Here is a 14,308-nt window from a genome sequence, read left to right on the forward strand (position 1 = left end):
GTGAAACTGATTGAGGGTGGAGTCGGGCTCAAATAGTGAAGAGCGAAGTGCGGCAAACTTTGAGGTCTGTCGAGTGACTATAATACAAAAGTGAATAGCGGGTAATCAGAAGGTTAAAATAATAATCTTAGCGCATACGTGAGTGGGGAAGAACAGAACTGGGTGCTGCTATGTGAAAAAAGCATTCAAACAAAGTGGACTCGCCGAGACAGCGTTATCTACGGGACAAAAATGAAAATATGGTAACGACTGTATTTGTCTGCCCACTGGCACTCTTCCTTGAGATTTCTAACATCTCTTAATATGGGAATACAAAATATTTTAGTTCATGCATTGTTGTAATATCTCGTATCCCCAATGTTTCATGTGTCATCTTTTAGCCATTGACCAGTTGAAGTTGCCTTTTATTTGATAGCAGACTACATTAGCTTTTCAGACTTTATACATAATTCAACAAGGTTTTACAACCAGTTCCGTTAGGGATACCATATTATAATGGGCTATGCCAGCTATAATATTGGGTATCTCCTGTGTTTCTCTGGTAATAACATACCAAGATTCAATTTGACATGGTCCTTTGTTGGATGGGTAAGCACAGTATTTCTATGCCAAAACGCACCCTTCGGTTTGCTTTCCAACTTCGGTTACTATTGGTTTACTAAATATTATGGCTCATGCATTGTTGTAATATCTCGTATCCCCTACATTTCATGTGCTACCATTCAGCCATTGACCAGTTGAGGTGGACATTTATTTGATAGCAGACGGCAGTAGCTTTTCACATTTTCTACATCATTCCACATTATTTTACATCAGGTTCCATTAGGGGATACCATATAATATGGGCTACACCAGCTATAATATTTGATATCCCCTGTGTTTTTCCGGTTAGAAATTAACAGGATTTAATTTGATATGGTCGTTTGTTGGATGGGTGAGCACAGTACTTCTATGCCAAAACGCACCCTTCCGTTTGCTTTCCAACTTCAGTTACTTTGGGGATACCAAATATTATGGCTCACACATTGCTGTAATAGCTGGTATCCCCTAGATTTCATGGACTACCATTCAGCCATTGACCAGTTGAGGTGGAAATGTATTTGATAGCAGACTACAGTAGCATTTCCACAACATTTTAGGTTTAAAGCATTTTATTAAAACATAAAAAACATGGGGAAGGGAAGTAGGAGGTCAAGTTTACATACAGTGCAAAAAGAGACATGTTGCAGCAATTCTGGCGGAAAGTGGGGAGGTCGGCAGTCCCGGAGGGGAAAAGAGGCATATGCTACAAGGCAATAAGGTAGTGCGAAAAACCCTCCAAAAGTCCCCAACCTCCCAATCAAAGCTAAGCATGAGTAACGTCCCGCAACACAGCGAAAACAACACAGTCCCTCTAAGCCCCCCGTCCCCAGAAAAGAAAAAGAAGAAAACAATACCCCAACATCCCCGTCCAATAGCCCGTTGTAGAAACATTCACCCCAAGCCGCCTACCCCCAACCCCCAGTCCCCCTGATCCCATCCCTCTTAATCCGCTGGAGCCTCCGGCGGCGTCAGCCTAAGAAGGCGCAGGTACCTCGGACATGTGAGCTCGCGAAATTCCGTGGACAGCAGTGCCAAGAAAGGGTGCCAGAGCTCCTCGAACTGGTCTACATTTCCAGCCACAGTGAGCGACATCTTCTCCATACCCAGTACTTGCCAGAGTCTATGTAACCAGCCAGTGATAGAGGGGGCAGTGGGGGTGCGCCAGTGTACAAGGATATTTTGAACCGCTGAGCCTAGGGCAATAGCAATCTGCCTACCCCTGGGGGACTTCAGCGGGTACATCAAGTCGTTGGGAAGGCCTAGCAGGACGTATGCTGGGAAGCGCGGGAGCTCAACCTCAAAGTGCCTGTCCACCTCATCTAAGACCTCCTTCCAATAAGCAGACAGCACCGGGCACCCCCAGAGAATGTGCGATAGAGTACCCTCCTGTCCGCAGCCTCGCAAGCAACCCTTGTCGGTGAGTTTGTGCATCTCGTAGAGCCTCTCCGGGGTGTAATACCAGTAGGTGGACACCTTGGTGAAGGTCTCCGTCAGCCCAGTGTGATACGCAGAGTGCCTCGCCCGATATGCGATCTTGTCCCACTCCTTGTGGCTCAGGGTTCTGCCCAGCTCCCTGTGCCAGCGCTCCCTCCCCGGGTTGTGGTAATGAAACGGCGGGGGTTGGAGGAATTTATACAGATCGGTGATAAGCTTGGCATCCGAGGTCCGAGTCACCAGCCACCGCTCGTAAGGTGTGATTTGACGGGCTGCGACATCGCGCACTTGGGGCTGGAGAGCCCAGTGACGGACCTGCATATAACGCAGTCTGTCCACCTCCGTCAGACCAAATTCCTGTCGGAGTTGTTGGAAAGGGAGCACGCCCTCTGGCCCGTAAATCTGAAAGAGCACCATGCAACCCGCACTCACCCAGTGAGAAAAAGCTCCCGGTTCTAGGCCCGGAGTAAAGTCTGGGTTACCAACTATGGGTGTAAACGGTGATGGGAAAGTGGTTAGTTCGCGGAGCTCACAAACCGCGTCCCACACTCGCAGTGGGACCCGGGTGACAAAGGAGGCGTAGAGATTAGCCGGGCGATGTGCGCGCCGCAGGAATGGAACCTCTTGAAGGGTGCGACCTGCAACCGCCTGGTCTTGAAAGAGCCAGTGCTTGTCCGACTCCCACCTGCTCCATTCCACCAAATACCGGAGTTGCGCCGCTTGAAAATACTTCCGGAGGTCCGGAACTCCGAGACCCCCCGCCTCCGGGGCAAGCGTGGAAAGAGCCCGCTTCATCCGAGGCTTGCGGCCCTGCCACACGAAACGGGAGATGTCAGCCTGCGCTTGCTGTATCCAACCCACAGGGGGCTGGAGAGGTAGAGCGCGAAAAAGATACAAGATCTGAGGCAGTACCGTCATCTTCACCGCTGCGATACGACCCAGCCACGAGAGCAGGCCCTTGCCCCATCGGCCGAGTTCCTCCTTAATCTTCTTGCTAAGGGAAGAATAGTTGGCTTTGACCATTTCAGGCAGCGAAGGTGCAAGCAGGATCCCCAGGTACGGCACCGTGGAAGAGGACCACTGCATAGGGAAAAGGCGCTGGAGGTCTCGCCTGGTGTCCGTGGAGAGCGACACATCCAGGGCAGCCGATTTGGACATGTTCATTTTAAAGCCGGCCACGCGTGCAAAGGCGTTCAGTTCCTGGACACAAGCAGGGAGCGATCGCCTGGGGTCATCCAGGGTCAGCAGGACATCGTCCGCATATAGGCTGACAGTATGGGTGTACTGACCCATCTTAACCCCAATAGCGTCCGGATTGTCGCGGATCCTCTGGGCGAACGGCTCCATATAGAGGGCGAACAAGAGCGGTGAGAGGGGGCAGCCCTGCCTCGTACCACGCTCAATGGCAAAACTACTAGAGCTGTGTCCGTTGACTCGCACCGATGCTGACGGTCTCTTATAACAATTAAAGACCATGGTGCGGAACTTCTCGCCGATCCCCAGTTTCCCGAGAACCAGCTCAAGGTACGGCCAATGAACCCTATCAAAGGCCTTCTCCGCATCGACCGACAGTAACATCCGTTCCCCCGGGACGCGTGAGGCCTTTTCTAACACGTGCGTCACCCTCTTGGTGTTGTCGACTGTCTGCCTACCGGGCACAAAACCAGCCTGGTCCGCCTCCACCAGGCCTGGTAGGTGCAGGCCAAGTCTGGCCGCCAGGATCCCCGTGTAGAGCTTAAGGTCCACATTCAGAAGCGAGATAGGCCGATATGAACCGCACAGGGTCCGATCCTTCCCGGGCTTCGGAATAACCAACACCGTCGCGGAAAGGAGGTCCGGCGGGATAGCCCCCGGCTCAGAGAAGGAGTTGAACAGGCGAGCCAGGATAGGCGCCACAGTGGAGCAGAAGGTCTTGTAGAACAAGGCCGTGTAGCCATCCGGGCCTGGGGCCTTACCGTGCTTCAATCGTGCAATAGCGGAGATGACTTCCTCCACATGGATGTCCCTCTCTAGGTGGTCCGCCTGGGCGGGCTCCAGAGCCGGGAGGGTCATAGACTCCAGATAGGCCTCAGCTTCTCCCGGTGGGGAGGGTTCCGCGGCGTATAGCGCCTCGTAAAAGCTGCGAAAGGAATCCGCCACGTCCACGTCACCGGTAACCGGAACCCCATCTGCACCCACTAGCTCCTTCACCACATTGCGTTGCTGCGCAGCTCTGAGCCGATGGGCCAGGAGCTTACCGCATCTGTCCCCGCCCGTATAAAAGGCATGCTTCAGACGCAAAGCTGCGTATTCCGCCCGATCTAGATCTAGCGCAGAGAGGAGTTTCCTCGCCGCTTTCAGCTGCCTCCAAACTCGAGGAGCTCCCGTTCGGCGGTGAACCTGCTCAAGTTCCCTGACTTGCGCCGTCAGTTCGTCCCTCTTACATTGCCGCTCTCTGTTCTCCGCCGAGGAAATGGAGATAAATTCCCCCCTGAGGACCGCCTTCAAGGCTGCCCACTGCGTCGCTAGAGACGTGTCGGAGTTGCTATTGTGGACCAGATACTCCTGGATGACCTCCCCCACTCGCTTCACCACCGACTTCTTATGTAGAAGAGTATCCCGAAGCCGCCACATCCCTCTGGAGGGGGGGGCTGCCGGCCAAGCAAAGACTCCGGACACTGGTGCATGATCGGACAGGGACAAAACCCCGATGTCTGCTGCCGTGGCGGCCGAGCGAAGCGGTCCGCTCACCAAGAGATAGTCCAACCGCGAATAAGTGCGGTGCGCATGGGAGAAGTATGAATAGTCCCGATCGGTGGGGTGCATAGTGCGCCAGAGGTCATGCAGATCCATCTCTGCAATCCGGTCCTGCACCGCTCGGGAAAGCTCCCCCGTCTGCGGGAAGCGTTGGGCAGACCTATCCATAGCTGAGTCGAAGACCATATTTAGGTCTCCCCCCAAGACAACATGGCGATCGGGCGAGGCAGTGACGTCCACCAACACTGATTCCAGGAAACGATCCTGGTGGTCATTCGGGCTGTAAACGGAGCCAACCGTGAAGGCGATACCCCCAAGCCGCATGCGATACACTAAGAGCCTCCCCTTCTGCTCGGCATATTTGTACAATACCTCGCCCCTGAAGGAGTTGGCTAAAAGAATGGCTACACCCGCAGTCTTGGTCGCCGCCGAAGAGAAGAATTGGGTGGGGAACTTGGCGGAGGGCAGCCTGTGACAATCTTTGGAGAGTAAATGAGTTTCCTGCAAAAGGCAAATGTCTGCTTGCGTCCCCTCTAGCAGGGAAAGGATCGCCCTACGCTTCACAGGGTTGTTCAGACCCTTAACATTAAGGGTCACCACCTTCAAGGACGGCATCGCTCCCAGGGGATCGAAGCGCTATGCAGCAAGCGAGGGATCAGTGGAGGGGGCGCGCGGGGCAGGAGCGCAGGGAAGGCCAGGACCGGCCTCACGTGTGTTTGGGCATTATCAGACGGGACCCCACCAACAACAAAACAACTCTTACACCCTCTCAAAACCAACCCATGGCAACTAGCCAAAACCACGAACAAATAAAAACACCCCATTGTCTCAGTCCAGCCCAGACGGGCAAGTCTGTAGAAAACAATCAAGTGGACGTTCAGCCACTCACCTCCAACCGTTCCCTCCCAACCCCCAGGCCCAACCCAGCATCGTAGAAGCTAAGCATCTCTCCCCCGGAGTGATATCAGGCCGTCAAGGCCACGCTGTCGGAGTCAGGCAAGTTCCTGGCCACCGTTCTCAGGGCTTCCTCCATATCTGCCCTGATGGTAGGGGAATCAGGGTGACTCACAGTCGCTGACGATCTTCTCCTCGTCGATCTCCTCCGAGTCCGTCTCTCCGAGCGCCTCCACGTGGGCGTCGCTCCGTCCTCCTCTGTGGCCGTGAGTCCCAACACCCCACAGATGTCCTGGAGGGAGCGCAGCTGGTGTAGCACTCCGTTCCATCGAAAGATGAGGCGGAAGGGGTGACCCCAGGAGTAGGGCGTCTCGTGCTCCCGCAGAAAGTCTGTAGCAATCCGGAAGGACCTGCGCTTCTGCAGCGTGATGGCGGACAGGTCCTGATAGAGCGCCACAGGCCGCTCTCTGAAAGTGAAAGGCTGCTTCCTGCGGGCCTCCGCCATGATGCGCTCCTTCAAGGGGAAATCAGGCAGGAACGCCAGGATGTCCGGTGGGGGTGCTGAAGACTGGCGCTGTCGGCCCACTCTGTGCGCTCTGTCTATGCGGATCGGGAATTCTGCGTCCTCTCCCAGAATCTCCCGGAACAAGTCCTGTAGATAGGCCACCAGGTCCATCCCCTCGTCCGCTGATGGGACACCCCGCACCCGGATGTTGTTCCGTCTGGACCTGTTCTCGAGGTCTTCAGAGTGGGCCTGGAGCTCGACACATTGCTCTCGGAGACGGAGAACGTCCTGCTGGAGATGGACTATCTCCTCGTCACGGCGCTGGGCCGCCGTTTCCACCGTGTCAACACGCTCACCAAGGCCCTCCACCTCCTTGCGCACTTCTCGCACCTCGCTGGCCACCTCCTTCTTTAGCGTTTGGAAGTCGTCCTTGAGGGAGCTAAATAAGTCCTCCATAAAGGACCTCGTGACCGGTGGTTCGCCGCCGGTTGCGTCTGCCGAGGCCCGGGAGGACCCCGGCGACGGCTGCGTCCTGTCCCTTAGCTGCTGGGCCCTACTGAGCATGTCCGGCAGAGTACGATCGCCCCTTCTCGAGCCTCCTCTCCCAGTCATCGTGGCCGCTGCAATGGGCAAGGTTCAGGGCCGGCCGCTGTAGATGCGTTCAGTCGCCTGCGGGCACCAGATGTGAGACCCCGCCGAGGACAAGGGTGCTGCGTCACAAGCGACAAAATGGCGGCTCTGGCCGGGGCGAGACAATCGTTGTACCGACCAAGGTGGCAATCAGGGGGGCCAAAGTCAGGGCCTTTCAGAAGTGCACCCCTTGGGTGATCAGGACATGAGCCAACGCGAAAGTGGGCACCTGCCCGCCAAAGGCACGGGTGGAGGTCGCCAGCTCCAGCTCCTCAGGGAGAAGATGGCGGCAGGGCGGGGCCCAACAGAGCGGCCCGTGTTGGCGAGACCGTCGGCGACCTCCGGGCCATAATAAGCAAGGAAAGTCCACAGCCAATGTCTCACAGTTCCGCCAGTGGGTTCGCCCAGGTCGGCTGCCGTTTAGATGTCTCCGTCCCTCTCCGCCAGGTCCGGGCCCACGCCGTGCCATGCACCGTTGTCGGTAGCAAGGGGCCAAAGTGCCAAAGTGCCAGCTAAGGTCCAGGGCCTGCTGCGCGTCGGTGATACCGGTCACGTAGGCTTCGGCCGGGGAGTGCTGTTATTCTCCGGAGCACGTCGGGACCGAACACTCGGGATCACCAGCTTTCAGCACCAGGCCCAGCCGAGGCGTCTGGACAGCACTGCAATACGCTCCGCCTCCCAGGCTCTCCTCCGTGCTCCGAACTTTAAGCAAGCTTTCGGGGTACTTCCCCCGGGGCGATAGGAGTCAAAGTAGTATCAATAGGTGCGCCAGGAACTCCGACACATTCCTCTCACCCGCAAAGCAGCCGCGGGGGGAGAGAAGCGCTGAAATCGGGGCTCGAGCTGAGTCGGGCCGGAGGAGCTACGGGAGGAAGCGTCCGCTCACCCCGCCATCTTGGCCACGCCCCCCTCCACAACATTTTAGAAGCGGTTCCTTTAGGGGATATCATACATAATGGGCAATACCACCTATAATATTTGGTATCCCCTGTGGTTCTCGGGTTAAAACTTACCAGGATTATATTTTACATGGTATTATGTTGGATGGGTAAGCACAGTATTTCTATGCCAGAACGCACCCTTTTGTTTGCTTTCCAACTTAGGTTACTATGGGGATACTAAATATTATGGCTATTGCTGTAATGTCTTGTATCCCCTACATTTCATGGGCTACCATTCCGGCATTCCGGCATTAAACAGTTGATGTTGACTTTTATTTGACAGCAGACTACAGTACCTTTTCACATTTTATATATAATTCCACAAGATTTTACAGAAGGTTCCTTCAGGGGATACTATATATAATGGGATATACTACCTAAAAAATCTGGAATTCCATGGGTTTCTCGGGTTAGAACTTGACAGGATTTAATTTGACATGGCCATGTGTTGGACGGGTGAGCACAGTATCTCTATGCCAAGTAGCACCCTTTCTTTTGCTATTCAACATTGATTACTATGAGGATACCAAATATTATGGCTCAACCATTGCTGTAATATCTCGTATCTCCTACATTTCATGGACTACCATTCCTCCATAGACCAGTTGAAGTTGAAATTTCTTTGATAGCAGACTACAGCACCTTTTCACATTATATCCATCATTCCACAACATTTTACAACCGGTTCCTTTAGGGGATACTATATATAATGGCATATGCCACCTATAATATCCGGTATCCCCTAGGTTTCTCGGGTTAGAACTGAACAGGATTTAATTTGACATGGTGGTTTGTTGGATGGGTGAGCACAGTAACTCTATGCCAAAGAGCACCATTTCTTTTGCTTTTCAACATTGATTACTATGGGGATACCAAATATTATGGCCCACATATTGATGTAATATCTGGTATCCCCTAGATTTCATGGACTAGCATTCAGCAATTGACCAGTTGAGGTGGACATTTATTTGACAGCAGTCTACAGTAGCTTTTCACATTTTATATATCATTCCATTTTAGAACCGGTTCCTTTAGGGGATACCATATATAACTTGCAATACCACTTATAAAATTTGACATCCCCTGTGTTTCTCTGGTTAAAACTTACCAGGATTCAATTTGACATAGTCTTATGTTGGATGGGTAAGCACAGTATTTATATGCCAAAAAGCACCCTCCCGTTTGCTTTCCAGCTTCGGTTACTATGGGGATACCAAATATTATGGCTCACACATCACATTGCTGTAATATCTGGTATCCCCTAGATTTCATGGACTACCATTCAGCCATTGACCAGTTGAGGTGGACATTTATTTGATAGCAGACTACAGTAGCTTTTCACATTTTATACATCTTTCCACAACATTTTAGAACCGGTTCCTTTAGGGCATACCATACATAATGTGCGATACCACCTATAATATTTGGTATCCCCTGTGTTTCTTGGGTTAAAAATTACCAGGATTCAATTAGACATGGTGTTATGTTGGATGGGTGAGAACAGTAGCTCTATGCCAAAGAGCACCCTTCCTTTTGCTTTCCAACATTGTTTACTATGGGGATACTAAATATTATGGCTTACGCATTGCTGTAATATGTCGTATCCCCTACATTTCATGGGCTACCATTCTGCCATTAAACAGTTGAAGTTGACATTTATTTGAAAGCAAACTACAATAGCTTTTCACATTTTATACATCATTCCACAAGATTTTACAACCGGTTAATTCAGGGGACACTACTATATATAATGGGATATGCCACCTATAATATCCAGTATCCCCTGGGTTTCTCGGGTTAAAACTTAACAGGATTTAATTTGACTTGGTTGTTTGTTGGATGGGTGAGCACAGTATTTCTATGCCAAAGAGTACCCTTCCTTTTGCTTTCCAACATCGGTTACTATGGGGATACTAAATATTATGGCTCACACATTGCTGTAATATCTCTTATCCCCTACATTTCATGGGCTACCATTCTGCCATTAAACAGTTGAAGTGGGCATTTATTTTATAGCAGACTACAGTAGCTTCTCACAGTTTATACATCATTCCACAAGATTTTAAAACCGGTTCCTTCAGGGGACACTACATATAATGGGATATAAAACCTATAATATCTGGTATCCCCTGGGTTTCTTGGGTTAGAACTTGACAGGATGTAATTTGACATGGCCATTTGTTGGATGGGTGAGCACAGAATCTCCATGCCAAATAGCACCCTTTATTTAGCTTTTCAACATTAATTACTATGGGATACCAAATATTATGGCTCACACATTGCTGTAATATCTGGTTGGTAGCTCCTAGATTTCATGGACTACCATTCAGCCATTGACCAGTTGAGGTGGACATTTATTTGATAGCAGTCTACAGTAGCTTTTCACATTTTATACATCTTTACATTTTAGAACCGGTTCCTTTAGGGGATGCCATATATAATGGGCAATACCACTTATAATATTTGGTATCCCCTGTTTTTCTTTGGTTAAAACTTACCAGGATTCAATTTGACAAGGTGTTATGTTGAATGGGTAAGTACAGTATTTATATGCCAAAACGCACCCTCCCGTTTGCTTTCCAACTTCGGTTACTATGGGTATACCAAATATTATGGCTCACACATTGCTGTAATATCTGGTATCCCCTCGATTTCATGGACTACCATTCAGCCATTGACCAGTTGAGGTGGACATTTATTTGATAGCAGACTACAGCACCTTTTCACATTTTATCCATCATTCCACAACATTTTACAACCGGTTCCTTTAGGGGATACCATATATAATGGTGTATGCCACCTATAATATCCGGTATCCCCTAGGTTTCTCGGGATAGAACTTAAAGGATTTAATTTGACATGGTTGTTTGTTGGATGGGTGAGCAGAGTATCTCTATGCCAAAGAGCACACTTTCTTTTGCTTTTCAACATTGATTACTATGGGGATACCAAATATTATGGCTCACATATTGCTGTAATATATGGTATCCCCTAGATTTCATGGACTACCATTCAGCCATTGACCAGTTGAGGTGGACATTTATTTGACAGCAGTCTACAGTAGCTTTTCACATTTTATATATCATTCTATTTTAGAACCGGTTCCTTTAGGGGATACCATATATAACTTGCAATACCACTTATAATATTTGATATCCCCTGTGTTTCTCTGGTTAAAACTTACCAGGATTCAATTTGACATGGTCTTAAGTTGGATGGGTAAGCACAGTATTTATATGCCAAAAAGCACCCTCCCGTTTGCTTTCCAGCTTCGGTTACTATGGGGATACCAAATATTATGGCTCACTCATTGCTGTAATATCTGGTATCCCCTAGATTTCATGGACTACCATTCAGCCATTGACCAGTTGAGGTGGACATTTATTTGATAGCAGACTACAGTAGCTTTTCACATTTTATACATCATTCCACAACATTTTAGAACCGGTTCCTTTAGGGCATACCATACATAATGTGCAATACCACCTATAATATTTGGTATCCCCTGTGTTTCCCGGGTTAAAAATTACCAGGATTCAATTAGCCATGGTGTTATGTTGGATGGGTTAGAAGAGTAGCTCTATGTGCCAAAGAGCACGCTTCCTTTTGCTTTCCAACATTGGTTACTATGGGATACTAAATATTATGGCTTACGCATTGCTGTAATAAGTCGTATCCCCTACATTTCATGGGCTACCATTCTGCTATAAAGAGTTGAAGTTGACATTTATTTGAAAGCAAACTACAATAGCTTTTCACATTTTATACATCATTCCACAAGATTTTACAACCGGTTCATTCAGGGGACACTACTATATATAATGGAATATACCATGTATAATATCCAGTATCCCCTGGGTTTCTCTGGTTAAAACTTAACAGGATTTAATTTGACTTGGTTGTTTGTTGGATGGGTGAGCACAGTATTTCTATGCCAAAGAGCACCCATCCTTTTGCTTTCCAACATCGGTTACTATGGGGACACTAAATATTATGGCTCACGCATTGCTGTAATATCTTGTATCCCCTACATTTAATGGGTTACCCTTTAACCATTGACCACTTGAAGTTGCCTTTTACTTTATAGCAGACTACAGTAACTTTTCACCGTTTTTTACATCATTCTACCAGATTTTACATCCGGTTCCCTTAAGGGACACCAAATATTATGGCCTATACCGGCTATAATATGTGGTGTCCCCAGTGTTCCTTTGTTTAGAAATTACCAGGATTAAATTTTACATGGTCTTAAGTTGGATGGGTGAGCACAGTACTTATATACTAAATAGCAACCTTCCTTTTGTTTTCCAACATCGTTTACTATGGGGACACCAAATATTATGGCTCACGCAATACTTTAATATCTTGTATCCCCTACATTTCATGGGTTATCCTTTAGCCATCGGCCACTTGAAGTTGTCTTTTATTTGATAGCAGAAAACAGTATCTTTTCAAATTTTTTACGTCATTCCACAAGATTGTACGTCCGGTTCACTCAGGGGATACCTTATATAATGGCTCATACCGCCTATAATATTTGGTATCTCCTGTGTTACTTGGGTTAGAACTTACCAGGATTCAATTTGACATGCTCTTTTGTTGGATGGGTGGGCACAGGACTTCTATGTCAAATAGGGCCCTTCCTTTTGCTTTCCAACTTCGTTTACTAAGGGGACACCAAATATTATGGCTCACGTAATACTTTAATATCTTGTATCCCCTACGTTTCATGGGTTACCCTTTAGCCATTGACCACTTGAAGTTGTGTTTTACTTGATAGCAGACTACTGTATCTTTTCACATTTTTTACATAATTCCACAAGATTGTACGTATGGTTCCCTTAGGGGATGCCATTATATTGGCCCATACACCTATAATATTCGGTATCCCCTGTGTTTCTTGGGTTAGAACTTACCAGGATTCAATTTGACATAGTCTTATGTTGGATGAGTGAGCACAGTACTTAGTGCCAAATAGTGGCTTTCCTTTTGCTTTCTAACATCGTTTACTATGGGGATACCAAAAATTATGGCTCACCCCTTGCTGTAATATCTCGTATCCCCCAAGTTTCATGGGTTACCCATTAGCCATTGGCCACTTGAAGTTGTCTTTTATTTGATAGCAGCCAAAAGTAACTTTTCAGATGCTTTACAACATTCCAGAAGATTGTACGTCTGGTTCCCTTATGGGATACTAAATATTAAGGCTCACTCATTGCTGTAATATCTTGTATCACCTACGTTTCTTGGGCTACCCTTTAACCATTGACCACTTGAAGTTGCCTTTCACTTGATAGCAGACTACAGTAACCTTTCTTATTTTTTTACATCATTCCTCAAGATTTTACATCTAGTTCCCATTGGGGATACCATATATAATGGCTTATACCGGATATAATATCTGGTATTCCCTGTGTTTCTGGGGTTAGAACTTACTAGTATTCAATTTGACATGGTTTTCTGTTGGATGGCTGGGCACAGTATTTCTATGGCAAATAGCACCCTTCATTTTGCTTTCCAACATCGTTTACAAAGGGATACCAAATAATATTGCTGTAATATCTTGCATCACTTACGTTTCATGAGTTACTCTTTTGCTTTTGACCACTTGAAGTTGCCTTTTGCTTTATAGCAGACTACAGTAACTTTTCACATTTTGTACATCATTCAACGAGATTTTACATCCGGTTCCCTTAAGGGATACCAAATATAATGGCCTAAACCGTCTATAATATCTGGTGTCCCCGGTGTTTCTTGCTTTAGAATTTACCGGGATTCAATTACACATGGTCTTATGTTGATGGATGGGCACAGTATTTCTATGGCGAATATCAACCTTCCACTTGCTTTCCATCATCGTTTAAAATGGGGATACCAAATATTATGGCTCCCACATTACTATAATATCTTGTATCCCCTATTTTTCATAGGTTACCCTTTAGCCATTCACCAGTTGCAGATTACAGTATCTTTTCAGATTTTGTACATCAATCCCACAAGATTTTACAGCCTGTACCCTTAAGGGATACCCCATATAATGGAAAGGGGCGACCACTCGGTCCCCCCGAACGTATGGCAGAGTACCACGATCCCCCCGGGAAGCCATCTTGGGCGGGAGGCGAGTCTCGGCTGGTATGCCCGAAGCGGCGTAGCCGGGGCTCGCCTTTTCCCGCCCTAGAGTGGGTTGGCCTAGACACTGACGCGGCTGGCCACGCCCTAGGGGCAGGCAGGGGCGGGTTTACGCCCGCCCTGAAGACGGATAAAAGGAGAAGCAAGATCCGAAGGCATCCTCTTGTTCCTGTGCTCTGAAGCTGCACCTCCTCGCTGCATGTGAGCTCGAGACGGAACGAAGAGCCAATTTTTGAACGTTGTAATCGTTCTTGTTTGTTTTGCAGATACTCTGTTGGAGAATGCCGAAGAAGGCGGGAAAGCGCATGACTACTGAACAGATGCTGCGCGTTCTCATGAAGGAGATGACCGAACTAAAGAGGCGAATGGATAAGAACGAGGAAGGGGGACCGAAACGTCCTTTGGCGGGAGCAGCCCCGGGAGGGAAAAACAAGAGGCCCAGGAGGGGAGCAGCGGG

This window comes from Lissotriton vulgaris, chromosome 4_1 (assembly GCF_964263255.1).
Source record: "Lissotriton vulgaris chromosome 4_1, aLisVul1.2, whole genome shotgun sequence".
NCBI lineage: Eukaryota > Metazoa > Chordata > Amphibia > Caudata > Salamandridae > Lissotriton > Lissotriton vulgaris.